Source organism: Cibotium barometz, chromosome 37 (genome assembly GCF_041138505.1).
Source record: "Cibotium barometz isolate CiBa-2024 chromosome 37, ASM4113850v1, whole genome shotgun sequence".
In the NCBI taxonomy this organism is placed as follows: domain Eukaryota; kingdom Viridiplantae; phylum Streptophyta; class Polypodiopsida; order Cyatheales; family Cibotiaceae; genus Cibotium; species Cibotium barometz.
Window position 1 is genome coordinate 6,873,961 of NC_141082.1, and position 14,591 is coordinate 6,888,551.

Sequence of the window (14,591 nt, forward strand, 5' to 3'; positions counted from 1 at the left end):
AAGAATAGTTTGATGCATCTAACACTAGGATCTTAGCTCTATGCTCGTAGGTGTCTCTATCACCCATATGCGGAGTATCACAAACCTCAAGTGTGTTAACAAATATATCACATGCACACTATCCTCTAAAATGTCACCACGATCAACTATAGTGTCCAAATGATCCATAGGAAAGATGATAGGTATAGAAGTGTCGATGCTCGGTATGCTCATTGCCATCTCTACCCTCGAAATCATGCCCACATGATCAGATTCACACACATCACTATCACATATATCATCATCATGTGCATACGTGTTAGTGGCATCATGTGCATGTATATCACTGTGATCATGTGGATGTGCGTGTGATACATCAATGTCATCATGTGTGTGTGTGTGCGTACAATACATCATCATCCTCATCAACCCCCATCATAATACAATATATGAGTCGGTCTAAGTAAATGAGAATCAATGAGATGATGACTAGTTGATGTCGTGGGTGAGTCGTAGAAGCTATTGAGGCACCATTGCAATAGCGGCCAAAGTGTAAACATGCTCGATATGCATCCTCCAAGGATCCAATCCTGTCATGCCATAACTCACCAAATATATCCCATGAATGATCACCATGATCATCATCACCCATGTGTTGAGAAATATGGTGCCATGGAGCACAATAAAAGTATGGAGTGAGTGTGAGAAGGCACATCACCAAGTGAGAATTATCCCACATGCAAGACAAAAGCTAAATTGTACTCTCTTCATATAAAAGGAGGACATTTCAAGCAATGGAATACAAGCACAACATCTCAAGTCTTTTAATGAGTACAAGTTTCCATCTTGTAGCTCAACTAAACTTGAGTCTAAACTTAATTAGCACACACTCATCACAATGAGTCTCATTTATTTTTATATCCACCTTAGATTAGCCATGTCATTAGGTTAGATTAGTGTTTAATTAGTTTGTGATTAGATAAATTTCTTGTCATTAGGGGAGCTCGATCCGTGCATTTGGTAGCTATAGAAGATAACAAGAGAGAGAAGCAAAGAAAAAAAAAACACAAATAGGAGTGATTGGTGAGCTTAGTGGCAGCCTCCTTGACCTCCATTGCCTTCTTCTTCTTGAAGGTCTAGGTCTATACCTCATTTGCTGAGCTGCTGCTTGCTGGGTCCTTGCCAAGTGTGCTTTCAAGGCCGGATCACAGGCATAGAATCGGGAGAGGCGACTGCGACAAGGCTTCCAACCCAAGCAAGGCCATCGTGGGCAGGGAAACTGTTCCAGCCCACAGTAGGTGGCTGGAGCACAGTAGGCGTCTGCAACATAGTAGGCATCTCACCCGACTCCAGAGCGCAAGCCATAGCAACTATCGCGTACAGCAGCAAGAGAGCAGTAAAGCCAATACAATAGCGCAATTGAGAGAAGAGATGCAGCACATTCTGTGATCTGCAACAGCACAACCAGTGAGGCAAGAGTAGCACATCACTGAGAATAGCAACAAGCATTCCATAGAGACATCTCCATCGCCAGAAAAACTAGCCAAAACAAAGAGAGAAGGAGCCTCCGTTAAGAGATTGTTCACATGGGCACTATTGAAATCGTCATCAAACAAAGCTTTGGCACATGTTCCCCATAGCATGTGAACACACCCAAAGCGCATGTACAACTCACTAAAATATCCTCCAAGAACACTCAAATCTATAAGGGACAATAATGGAGATAAAGGCCTTGAGCAAATGGTGGAATGTGGAAGCCTTGGGTGGTCAAACAAGGTTGGCCCAAATGTGAGAAAAGAATGTGAAAGGCCCAAAAATATGAAAAAGAAAAGTGAAACCCTAAATATTTTTAACACTCTCCTTCTTTCTCAGGCGTGAGCGGACACGTGAGGCTTCTCTTCTTCTTCTTTTTTTAAAAACACTACTGATGGCCAACCTCTTTCTATGCTTCAATGAAATGGACTGCAAAGCTCTGTGATGCTGCTTCAAAAGGATGCATTCTCAAAGTAAATCTTTAGAGTGCTTGAACTAATTGTTCAACAGTCCGTGTTTCTTCCACCTAAGCACTATGCACTAGTGAGGGTTGTTTTGTGCTGCTGATGCGTTGCTAAGAGGAGTTGTATGCTACTGTGAGAGTTGCTGTGCACTGCCGAGCCTCAGATTGAGTTGATGAAGTTGTTTTTTTTGTTTTGGGGGGGGGGGGGGGGGGGTGTATGCACTGGATGAGCCAAAACACTAGCTGGCAGAGAGGTTGGAGGGTGAGGGATGGTTGAAAGCCTCTCATCTCATGCACAGTCAGAGGCAAAACTCTGAGAGAGAGAGAGAGAGAGAGAGAGAGAAACTATGCTGAAAATCACTTCTTCTACTAGCGTTGCTCATGCGCAATCTGAGGTGAAACGTAGAGAGAGAGAGAGAGAAACTATGCTGGACGTCTTTTGTGCAACGCTTGCTATGCTTGAACACTGCAGCTTGCGGTGGTGGAAACTACTAATGGGACACTTGTAGCCTTTGAAAAATGCCATGAAGGCCTATAGCTTCCCTCACTCCTCTTACGTTGCGTGCTGTAGAAACGGCTGCTAGGCGTGCTACAACAGTAATCTGTGAGAGATGCACGTTACAATAGTCTCCAAGATAGCATTAAGCTTGATGATGGCTGAATGATGCGCTTCAGCCAAGCGGAGCTGTAAACGACAAAGTTAATCTTGATGTCTCTGAGCTCGATGATATGCTTTCCTCTTTACCGTGTGCCCATAGAGACGCTAATGGCTCTTCTTGCACACCGAACAAGAGATCCCTTGTTGTTTGATCAGACCACCATCTTTTATGGACGTCGAATGCTGCACTGATGAATTTGCAGTGAGCCACAAGGCAATGAAGCTTGACTGTGCTGTGCCCACTACTGAGCCTTAGAGAGAATGTTGTCGTAGACGTTGACATGCTTCACACTCTCTATGTGATGGCTCACCCAAACCCTCTTTTGAAATACATCCAATAAGAGATGACTTGGTGAACTGCAACTGATAGGAGGATCTTTCCAATAGTTGAGCTCGTAATCCTTCAGGTCTCCATTCCATCGCGTCTCCCGCAAGAGTTCTCACACCGTCACGTTGGATTATGTGTACACGTCTCTCCTCTCACCTCACTTCACTCACTCACACACACTCACTAGCATGCATTAGAGAGAGAGATTGGCAAAAGGATTAGCAAGAGAAAGACTCTATTGCACAATGGGAGATTTCTTTGTATTATAGGAGATATTCACTTATATACATAGCATAAGTGTTCACATCCACTTAAACTGTGGCCGACCGATTACTTTAGGCTCATAAGAGGCCTAATGCTATTACAATGACTTATCTCATAATATATCCATCAAGTACATCCCTTGGGACTTCATCCTAACTAACTACCACACGTTTTTGAAAGCGAAAATCATCATAAGTATTCCATAGGACTATTACAGGTATCCATCCAAGTTGTAGATTTGGACATCATTGCTTCATATCTTGAATATAAGACCTTTTGGTGTATCTACTATGACTCCTTGATATAAGATAATGGTAGTAGCTCTTGTTAACCCTAGGTTCCTCCCTTCTTGATGCGGATCGCGTCCTCGTAATCGGTCGAAGACCTTTGGTGGTGGGGAGAATTGGCAAACTTTGTTGATGGCTTTTGATGTTGAGTGAAGTTCAATGGTCGTTGTTCTTCCAAAAGGAATAAGAAAGGCTAGTTAGTAAATGAAAAGGTTAGAGACTAGCGGTAATTCCTAATGGGTGGGGGTGGTGGGATTTTTGAGAATGATTGCATTTTGATATTTTTATTAACTTTTGATATATGTATATATGTATCTATATATATATATATATATATATATATCTCACTTTTTTTTGGCAATCATAAGTAGAGTTACATGGATTTGTGTTAGTTGGAAAACTAAGAGATGTTAATAATGGGAGAGAAGAGAAGGGAGAATCCAGAGTGACGTAGGCAAAATCATTCGAACAAGATTTTGATTCTCAGTTCCTCATCTGATTCATTGAAGTGACATTCATCATTGAAAGAAATTGGCCTTCGATGATGTTCCTTTTGGTGGTAAGATTTTTGTCAAATGTTGTTGAGTAGGACCTGTTCTCGATGCTTCTTTCCATGTGCTTTTTATGCTTTTATGTATATTTAAGTTCTCTATGAAGTAGATAAACATGAAGTACATTAAAGGAGTCAATTGGACTCTTATTGAGTTGCTTCTTGTTGAAGTAGCTACTTATTGGCGAGGCATTAAAGAAGTACGTTGACTTGCGAGGCTAATTTAGATATTTTCGTCAAGGATTAGAGTTAAATGTGTTGTGAAGATTCTAGCTTTGTTTGGAGAGGTTTGCAATTTAAAGAAAAATTTTAGGCGATGGGTTTTACCATTGATCAAGCTTTCGCTCACCATGGTCCCCCCATCTAGAGATGTACGTGCTGCTGGTGGAAGGTTGTCGATGATGAGGCTCTGGTGCATATGCCCTCCAGTGCATGAGTATAGATATGTACTCATGGAGTAATTGCTACATTAACTTAGCCAAAAGAATAGTAAACTATAAGCTTAACAAAAACGTATTGGCTAGCGACGAAGAGAGTTTCTTGTGATATTTTACCATTTTGACGTAAGCAATATTGTGAATCCCTTTTGTTTTGTTTTATTATTTTTAATTTTTTACTATCACATTGTGAGCAACAGGTTCTTGTGGCTACTTCTTTTTGAGAGAATAGGTTCTTATGTCTACCGTGTAGCTTCTGCACTCATGCTTCTCACCCACAGAAGGGTGAAAAGAGCATTGTTAGTTTGTCTTTAATGCACTCATAAGTCTCCGTTTGTTGTAGACGTGGGTATTGATTCTTGAATTTGTGACTCAATTGTTATCGAGCGCGGCAGTAGGGAAGGCTTCTGGTTGGTTGCCATTGGGGTTGGCTGAACACACAAGCTCTTGTGTATGTGTACTCCGAAACTTGATGAAACTCAACTTATTCACCATCAGCATACAACTTAGGGCATCTGCCTACGACTTTGATGAACATTAAGAGTTAATGGTTGATGCCTTTGGTCCTAAGGTTTCTTTCTTTGTGCAGGCTTGGGTGACTTCTTGTTGACCTTCTTTGGAATCTAAGCTTTGGTATTACCTTGGTAGTAGTACTCTTGTGCTTGTAGTAAATTTTTTTGCTACCCACACTTGTTGAGTTGCCAAAGTTCTTTGAGGAACTTGCATAGGCTTTTGTGGATGGTGTTGTGGAGTACTTTTATTTTTCCTTGGCCTTTGAGTGTTGCGTTGAGGAAGAGGCTTTTATGATCGAGACACCCAGATTGGATTGGCACCTTCGTAGTAGTAGCCTTGAGCTACAAGTAGCTGCTTTTCCACCCACATTTGGATACCATTAAGATACCTTGATCTTGGTTGTGTTGGTGGAGTTTTCTTTATAGATGAAGTGAAAGGTTTTGGGTCCACCTTTACATTGGTTGGCATTGAGGTTGCGATTTTGAGACTCATGGGCATTGTTGTCGATGAGACTCAAGTCTCATGCGGAGTGGCTGTTGAGGATGAGGCTTTTGAGCATGCAGCCGTCTCCTTTGGTGAGGTTGGTTGATGATGAAGAGGCGTTGGCTCTAGAGCTTTTCCTGAGTCACTTTTTAGAGATAGATGGTTGTACTTGGGAGACTTTGTCAGAAATAGCTTTTGATTGTGAGGTTTTGGCATTGGACTTTGTTGGTGAGGATAGAGTTGAAGGGATAGAAGCTTTATTGGAGTCGGTTATTGATGCAAATGGTAGGTCGTGTAAAGTAGGTCGTGTAGAGGGGCTTATGAGGAAGAGGGTTGTAGTTTTTTACGTTCATCATCTTAGAAATCCATTAAGGTTGGATTCTCTTCCGTGTAGTATGGTATTGTTAACTTTGTGTCGTTATTATGATGACCTTATCGCTAGTAAAGCACAATGGTGCTTGGACAGCAATAGTCCATTTATGCCCCAAGATTAAATCTACTTCCAACACATACTCAACCATAAAAAACTTGCAAAAGTAAGGAGGTTAGTTTCAATATACATTGTATGTTCAAAGTATCCCAAACTTGGCATGTTCAAGTCTTGTATGAATGGAATTTTATTAGGATGAGTCGTGAGATTGGTTGACCTAACAAATCCCATAACTTGAGGGTCATAAGATTGTGCTCTCGTTGTGGATAAAGTTGTGCATGAAATGTGGTGAATCTAGTGGAAAGTTCTAATCCAACCATAATTTTTGGGATATTCTTAGTAAGAAATGTTGAAAGTTCTAGCTCCTCTAAGGTCTCTTCCTCCTGTAATAGCAATTTCACAATGCCTGGAGGAGTGTTCAAGGTGACTGTTTGCATAGATTCGTCAATTGAATACAACGAGTCACTTACCCAAGTTTCACCAAGGATGACATCATACTTAAGGGGATCTGGGATAACATGGAATCTAAATTTCACATTTCCACCAATTGTTTGAGTAGCATAGCTAAATTAACCTAGAACTTCAATGTTTTTTTCACTGGCACCTCTTGCAAGACCATTGTCCTTAGGGATGATTTTAGGTTATCCCAATGACACCCAAGTGTCTATTGTCATGATGTTATGACTAGCTTGAGGGCTAATCAATGCGCGCTTGTACTTAACATCATTTCCTATAGGAAAATCTAACCATACTATGATATAATCTTCAAGAGGAACCGTGGATGTTTCAATTTTTATTTCAGCTTCAGATTCCATTTCGGTCCAATATTCCCATTCACTTTCATCCTCTGCTTGGCTTTCATCTTTGTCAATAGTACCCAATGTGTACAATGGCACACTTGGTCCTTTGGACAACTTTAAGTGAGGTCTGTTTGGAAACTTGTGAATCCCTACAGTCTTGTTCTATGTAGCTCTTGATGTCTTGATACAACTCATGTTTAGCCCTTTAATGGTGCAAGTGTTGATGCTATGCTGGCTTCACCAACAAGAGAAGAGCACTCCTCCAAATGAGGATTTGAGAGACTGCTTTAATTTTGTAAGGGATTGATCAAATTCATCATGTGCTTTTTCAACTGCATCATTCGTGCAATCTACCTCTAATGACTCTTCCGTAGAGAGTACGTCTTCCTCTTGAAAGGGGAAGCAATACTCCTTTGGTTTTTGTATTTTGGTTGTTGCTTTTGTAGGTTTGACATTATGATGTTCAATCACAACCGGTGATCCTGTATGACACTCAACAATGCTAAGTATGCTCTCCTGACCTTGTCTTTTGCATTGCGTATATGTCATGTGATCATGATTTCCAGTTTGGGATGGTTGGGCGAATTCTAGTTTCTTGATTGGTCTATGAGGTGCACTAAGTGACGAATCAAAACTTGTTTCTTCCTCACTAAGTAACATGTTAGAACTTGTTTCATCTTCTGGATCGTCAGGTTTTCATTAGGTTTGCCCATGCGATGAGAACAAACTTTCTTTCATGCTTTTGTATCCTATGTTGCACCTGTGGGTTTTGTGGTTTGAGTGCTAGCCTTTGAGGTGGATGCTTCTGCATTATGTATAGCTTTTAGCTCTTTTGGGGTTATGCCCTCCATAGACTCTTTTTCCCTATCCTTTATTTCAACTTTGGTTTCGATAGTTTATTGCCCCTTGTTTTTCTTGGGTTTAGAAGATTTTGCTTTCTCTTTTGGTTTCTTCTTTAAAACATGCTCTTCTACCCATTTCAAAGTGTTTTCTTTTGCATTCTTTTTTTTATTGTTTCTTGTGCCTTGGCTTGTAAGCATATAAGCACATTCAAGGGTACCGCAGGACAATTGCCCATTTTGTACACTCAACATGTTAAGAGTTGTATTCTGTGAGATAGGTTGTAGGGAACCAACTCGCCTTGGGCAATCTTAGAATATGTGATCGATGCCACATTGTTCACATATGGGTTGCAAAGTGTCAATGAGACTGTGGGCATGGAAGTATTGCAAACTGTGCATTTTGCCACTTTGTGCAGTCCATGACAATAGAAACGTTGAAGTGTTTGCTTAACCACTTCCTGAGCAGTTTCGATCCTTTGGACTATTTCTGTTTGGGGCACGGGAGATGGATGTTTTGAGTTAATTGTAGGTGAATTGGGACACTGTGGTGTGTCATGACCAAAGGTTTTGCAATATATACAAGGCATTTTGCCCATCACTTTAAGAGGCATTAAGGGTGTTTGGTTTTGAGGGGGATCATCCTCTCTTGGAGACTCTGGTTTAAAGCATTTAAACAAGGCTGTGTAGAATTCAGGGAATGACAATTTCGAAATCAATTTTTCTTTAGCCATTGCTTCACTTAGTTTAGATGAGGAACATCTCGTATTGTGATCATCCTCCATCATGTTGTCATCTAAACGTATTGCTTCTTTACAACATTGATCGAATGTTTCTGGATTGGATACAATGATAAAGTTGTGTAAGCTGTTATTCCTTATGCCCATCATGAAACATCTCTTCAATTAAACATCATTTAGTTTCTCCCATGGCGCACATCGTGAGTCCAAGATTTTTATCTGAAGGATAAAATCTCTAATGGTTTCGTTTTGTTTATGCTCAATTGAATAGAGTTCTTTTGCTGCACTCCACCATTGTGAAAAGCCATGGATAAAGGCTATTTTTAAGGTCCTGAAGTTCGTCTTGATTGCCGACATCAATGTAATAAACCATCGACTAGCCTTTCCCATCAAGCATAGGTTCAACGCATGTACCTTGGTGGGGCAGTTTGGATTTCCAAAGGCTTTGCATCTTTGTTCAAACATTTGTATGAATTGAATAGGATTAGTTGTTCCATCGTATTTGCCCAATGATTTTGGAAATCTGTACGGCCATATTTTTGTATGAGTCACTGAGGCCGCGTGTGAGTGCTAATGTGGTAGAGACTCACTTAGGCCTTGGGCAACCCCCCTTCCTAGATTAGTCAATATGTCTAAGGTGTGGGTATCTAAGGGTTGGTACCTAGCATGCCTAAAGGCTTAGGGCTTGTGAAATGGTAGCTTAGCCACTACATGCATGTGAAATCTCTGAGTTTTTTTTTTGAAAAAAGTGCATGCCAGTAGCATCCCAAATGGAACACGAGGTCTCAAAACCTATCTTCCATCACGGTCTCAAGATGATTTTTTTTCGGAAAGATTTTTCCTATTTCGAAGCCCGTTTTTGAATGTGTTCCAAAAAGAATTTGGAAAAACTATGTATGAGAGAGTTGTAGTATTTTTGGAGTACTACAACTTTGTCTCTCTGATTTTTTCATGATTTTGTCGTTCAGGCACTCAAAAAGTAGCCCAAATATGGTTTGCAATCATTTTCGGGCTATTTTGGGCGATCAGTTCTTTAAGGCCGTTTTTGGCTCGATTCCAGGTCGAATTTTGAGTTGTTGGTCAAAAGCCAAAATGAAGAATTTTGCCCTCGGATGCACAAGACCAATTTCGAAGAACTCGATGCCGGCTTTCCGATGAGCACTAGAGCATATTCATTGGCTACACGGTCTAGGAGATGTGAGCCTCCAAACATAGTTGTCTTCCAGACTGACCCTTCTTTTTTTTAAAAAGCCGATGGACCCTCCTTCACGACATGAAATGGACTTCACACAAAAAATTAAATGGCCAACGTGAAATGGCTGGCGGACCTTCCACGACGTGAACTAGCAAGGTTTCATGACGTGAAATGGACTTCACGCAAAAAAGTAAATTTTTATTATTTTTGGGCGTGAAACGCTTAGTCCGTGAACTAGATTTTCACGTTTTTTTTCGTGGGCACTACACGCCATGAAACAGTAGGATTTTACAGCGTGAACCCATATTTTTTTTTTGGAGTGTAGTGGGAAATTTGAATTTCCTTCTGTGAAGGGAATATTTTTTGAATTTTAAAATGACGAGATATGGGCATTTTTCCAAAAAGGCAAGTGGGAATAAAAAATGTCAACACTTTTATGACACCTCCTTACACCCTTCATAAATAACTCCTAAAATTGACAATTTGACAGCTCATTAGCATCTTTTCATTCAATGCTCATTAGTCTTAATGAGTTATGGGAAAAAGTATTTAAAAATTAATCAAGGATTAATCCTTTCACTAATCTTTCTCTCTTTTGAACTAACTAAGAGCTTTAATTAATCACTAATCACTAAATTAATTCACACCATTAAGCACATCATTGGATAGAGCATGGAATTGCTAAGCTATGTGCACCAACTAATGTGTAAATTAATCTATAATTAGAGATTACTTAAACTCTTAATTCTAACCTCTTCTCTATATATAAATTAAGCAAAAAAAGATAGAAATTTCTCCAATTGATGTAGAAATTAATGTAATTAGGTGTTTTGATGCATCTAAATGCTCTCAAAACACTAAAAAACACTAATTTTGACCTCTTATATGATAAAAAATACGATAAAAAATGTACCCCAAAAAATATGTTTTCTAAATTTTTTGCCTCTTGAATTGGATTAATCACCCCTTAATGAAAACCAGTCAATTAAGAAAGATTAGTTGATTTCAAGAGTTTTTTTAAATGGTTTTGACATTAAAAAAAAGCATTAAGTTACTCCTAATACTTTCTAATACTATAATACATACAAATCAAACAAAAAACATACAAATCAAACAAAAATTAATGATTTTAGCTCTATGTTTAACTCTAAAGAGAGCTAAAAATCACCAAAAAATGCATTCTATTGCATTTTTTGATGCAATGAAGAAAATAAGGCCTAATACACTCTATGTTCAAGCCCTAGGAACATTAAAACTAAATTAACAACAACAAAAACAATGATTTAAGCTAAAAATTAAGCAAAAGGCATTCTTTATAAAACAAAAAAGAGAGCTATTCGACACCAAAGCACACATAAATCACCATAAAAACCATAGCTTTTTCATGGAAAACTACTAATCAAGACAATGGGCAATGGGTAATGCGTAGATTAGAGGAAAACGATGAAAAAAGCCAAGGGATGATTTCCCGGTAGTGGCGCCAAAAATGTTATGGCTCACCCAAACCCCCTTTTGAAACACATCCATCCAACAAGAGATTACCTGGTGATTTGCAACTATTGTGAGGATCTTTCCAATGGCTGATCTTGTAACCCTTGAGGTCTCCAAAATCTACAACTACTTGAGAAGCAATTTCACCATATCTTGAGCAAGCGTTGTCACACCGTCGCGTTGGACTACGTATACTTGTCCCTCCTCTCACCTCACTTTACTCACACACACTCACTAGCATGCATTAGAGAGAGAGATTAGCAAGAGAATTAGCAAGAGCAAGACTCTATTGCATAATAGGAGAGTTTTTTATATTATGAGAGATATTCACTTATATACATGGCCATGGGTGTTCACACCCACTTAAACTGTGGCCATGGGTGTTCATGGCCATGGGTGTTCACACCCACTTAAACTGTGGCCGCTCGGGCACTTTAGGCTCATAAGAGACGTGATGCTATTACAATGACTCATCTCGTAATATATCCATGAAGTACATTACTTGGGACTTCATCCTAACTTACCACCACACGCTCTTGAAGTGGAAATCACCATAAGTATTCTATAGGACCATTACGGGCGCCCATCCAAGTTGTAGATTTGGACACCATTGCTTGATATCTTGAATGTATTATCTACCTTGACTCCTTGATATAAGATAATGGTAGTAGCTCTTGTTAACCCTAGTAATGGGTTAATACGATACCTTGAATGTTATCGTAGACGTTTGTTGAGATGTCAAGCTCAACATGAGCTGACACTCACAAGGCGCCTGCATGACTGTTCGACATTTACATCATTAGCGGGTTTGGTAAGCTGGCACAGACATATCTTCGCCAGAGATTCTACAATTGGACTACACCGACTAGTCCACACCTACCCACTCCACTTAGCGTGTTCACATTATGGACCGCTTGTATATACTCTATTATGTGTGTTAGTCACTTTATCTTCTTTGTAGACCTCTTTTGTTGTATGAAGAAGAAGAAGAATTTTCAGCCTCTCACCTTGTGTGTGCTCTTCTAGGATTTGTGTGAGTGTGTGTGTTCTTGCAACAGCTCAAGCTCTCTTCTCCCCTGTATCTTTTCATGGTATCAGAGCCTGGTTCATGCTAAGGGCTGAGCGATAAGCAAGAGAAGCATAGAAAGTAGTACGAGGGTAAGAGCTTCATCTAATCTTCCTCCTTTGTGTTGGCTGCTACACTCTTGTGTCGGGAGCTCTTCGGGAGAGGCACTGGCAAAACGAACTCCGATTGAGGAGCTTTCTTCACGAGTAGAGCTACATGGAAACTATACTGTTTGTTGGATGACATTTTTTGGGTTGAAAATACGTTTTGAGAGCGTTTGGACCTTCGTTTTTCAGTTCATAGGTGTTCATGGGCACTGCGGGTAAGTTTCGATTCTTTGCAGAACTCTATTTTTGGAATTGCAGGAAGGGCGATTGGCTATCCATGCTTGGAGGTTTAGATTTATAAATTTTTTAATGGGAAAAATTTATTGGGACTATATTAAAGGTGAACATGACGAGGCACCAGAGATTAATCCAACTGCTGCAGATGTAAAAGAATTTAAGGATTAGAATCAAGGAGCAAGGAAAGTCATGTATTGGCTTTCTATCAGCATACAAGACACTATGATTGGGCATATACAGGATGCCAAGTTACCAAAGGAGGCATGGGACACCTTGGTGAAGTTGTATGAAACAAACACCAAGGTAAGACAGATTCAGTTGAAGAATGAGCTCCATACTATGGAGGAAAAATATGTCTGTGAATGATTATGCCTTGAGAGATCAAGGGCATTGTGGAATCCCTTGCATCTATTGGTGTTTTTGTTGTTGATGATGATAAGGTGGAAGTGTGTCTATGTGGTCTCGAGCCATAATACAAGGCGTTCAAGACGTCTATTCAAACTCGGGAGAACATTCCCAACTTCACAAATCTAGTGTTAATGCTGATCATTGAAGAGAAGAATTTGGGTGAAAATCAATAGGAGATCAATAGTCTTCACAAAACAAAAACAGTTCAGAGCAGTAGGCCTTCTACACAAGTTCAGGTAGAGGAAGAAGTAGAGGTCATGGATGTGGCCAAGGTGATGGCCGAACTTGTAATCAAAATTATGGCTAGCCACCAGCAACAACAGTCCCAGGATTTGCAACAACAACACACAGGTGGAAGAGGCCAGCAGTTTAGAGGCAAGGGGAGTCAACGAGGTTATGGTGGTAATTGGCAAAGGCAGCATAATGATACACGAGATTGTTTTTACGATGGTAAGCCTGGACATGTGCAGGTAGATTGCTATAAGAAACAGAGTGACATGTGAAATGAAAAAGTGCAACAAAATAACTATGCGACCTCTAGCAGAAATAATGAGGATAATGAGATGTTAGATCACCGTAGCGCCACTACGGGTGCTACCATAGGAGGGGACGGCCTCTGGCTCACCACCCAGCTTACAGAGGAAGAATGAAGATTGCCCCTTATCTCCCAGGCTATATAGTGTGTAGCCTGCCGTCCACACTAGCCTGGTCGCCCATGACTCCGCATGGGCATCCTCTCCCGCTGAACCCCGGATGGCCACGTCCTTGGTGCTCTGGCCATCCGGTCTGCCGTCGGTGTCACAGACGTTACAGCCTATGTGACATTACTCCCCCCTTAAGAAGAGTTTTCGTCCTCGAAAACAAACTGGGAAAACCTCTTGGAAATTGCACTACGACGTCCCAATTAGCTGCCTCCTCATCCCTGTCTGACCATTTAACAAGTACCTCTCCTGGAACACTTTATGTTGGGTTTGTCTGTCACGATACTCTAGAATCTTTTCAGGTTCATGTGGTATCTTTGGTGGCTCTATCAAGTCCACCAAAATCTCTGGAGAAACTGCGTTCTCTAACCCGTGAACTGATTTCACTGACATGGAAGACAGGATGGACTTGAGAACTCTCCGGTAACTCAAGTTTATATGCTACGTCCCCAATCTTCTTTTAAGGATTTTAAAAGGACTACAATATCTCGGAGAAAGTTTATTACACTTTCCCGTTTTCATGGTTTCTGACTGCGTAGGAACCTTGAGGAATACAAAGTCACCTGCTGCAAAGATCACCTTTCTACGTCCTTTATCCGCATAAGTTTTAGCGCGATCCTGAGCGCTACGAATGCTCTCACGTGCGGCTCTTAGCATATCCTTCATATCTTCAAGGAAATCCTTGACAGATTGAATCTTCTCCTTTTCTAGGCCAGCGCTGAGTGTTTGGAGCTGTTATAGGCAAACTCCAATAAAGGCAAGTACTCTTCCCACCAGGCAGGCCTCCCACTGGGCAGGCTGCCGGTTCCCTCCACACACCAGACAGTCGCCTCTCTCTCTTCACAGCCGACCTCTCTCTCTATACCAGACGAAAACTCTTCTTTCGCAGACAAGCTCCAAAGCAAAAAAAAAACACAGAAATTCTTACCTGCAATGGAGAGCTTGGGTGTGTGCAACGAGAGAGAGAGAGAGAGAGAGAGAGAGAGAGAGAGAGAGAGAGAGAGAGAGAGAGAGAGAGAGAGAGAGAGAGAGCCCTTCCTTCCAGCTATGGCCGCCTCCCTCCACACAGTCAATTGTGGAGA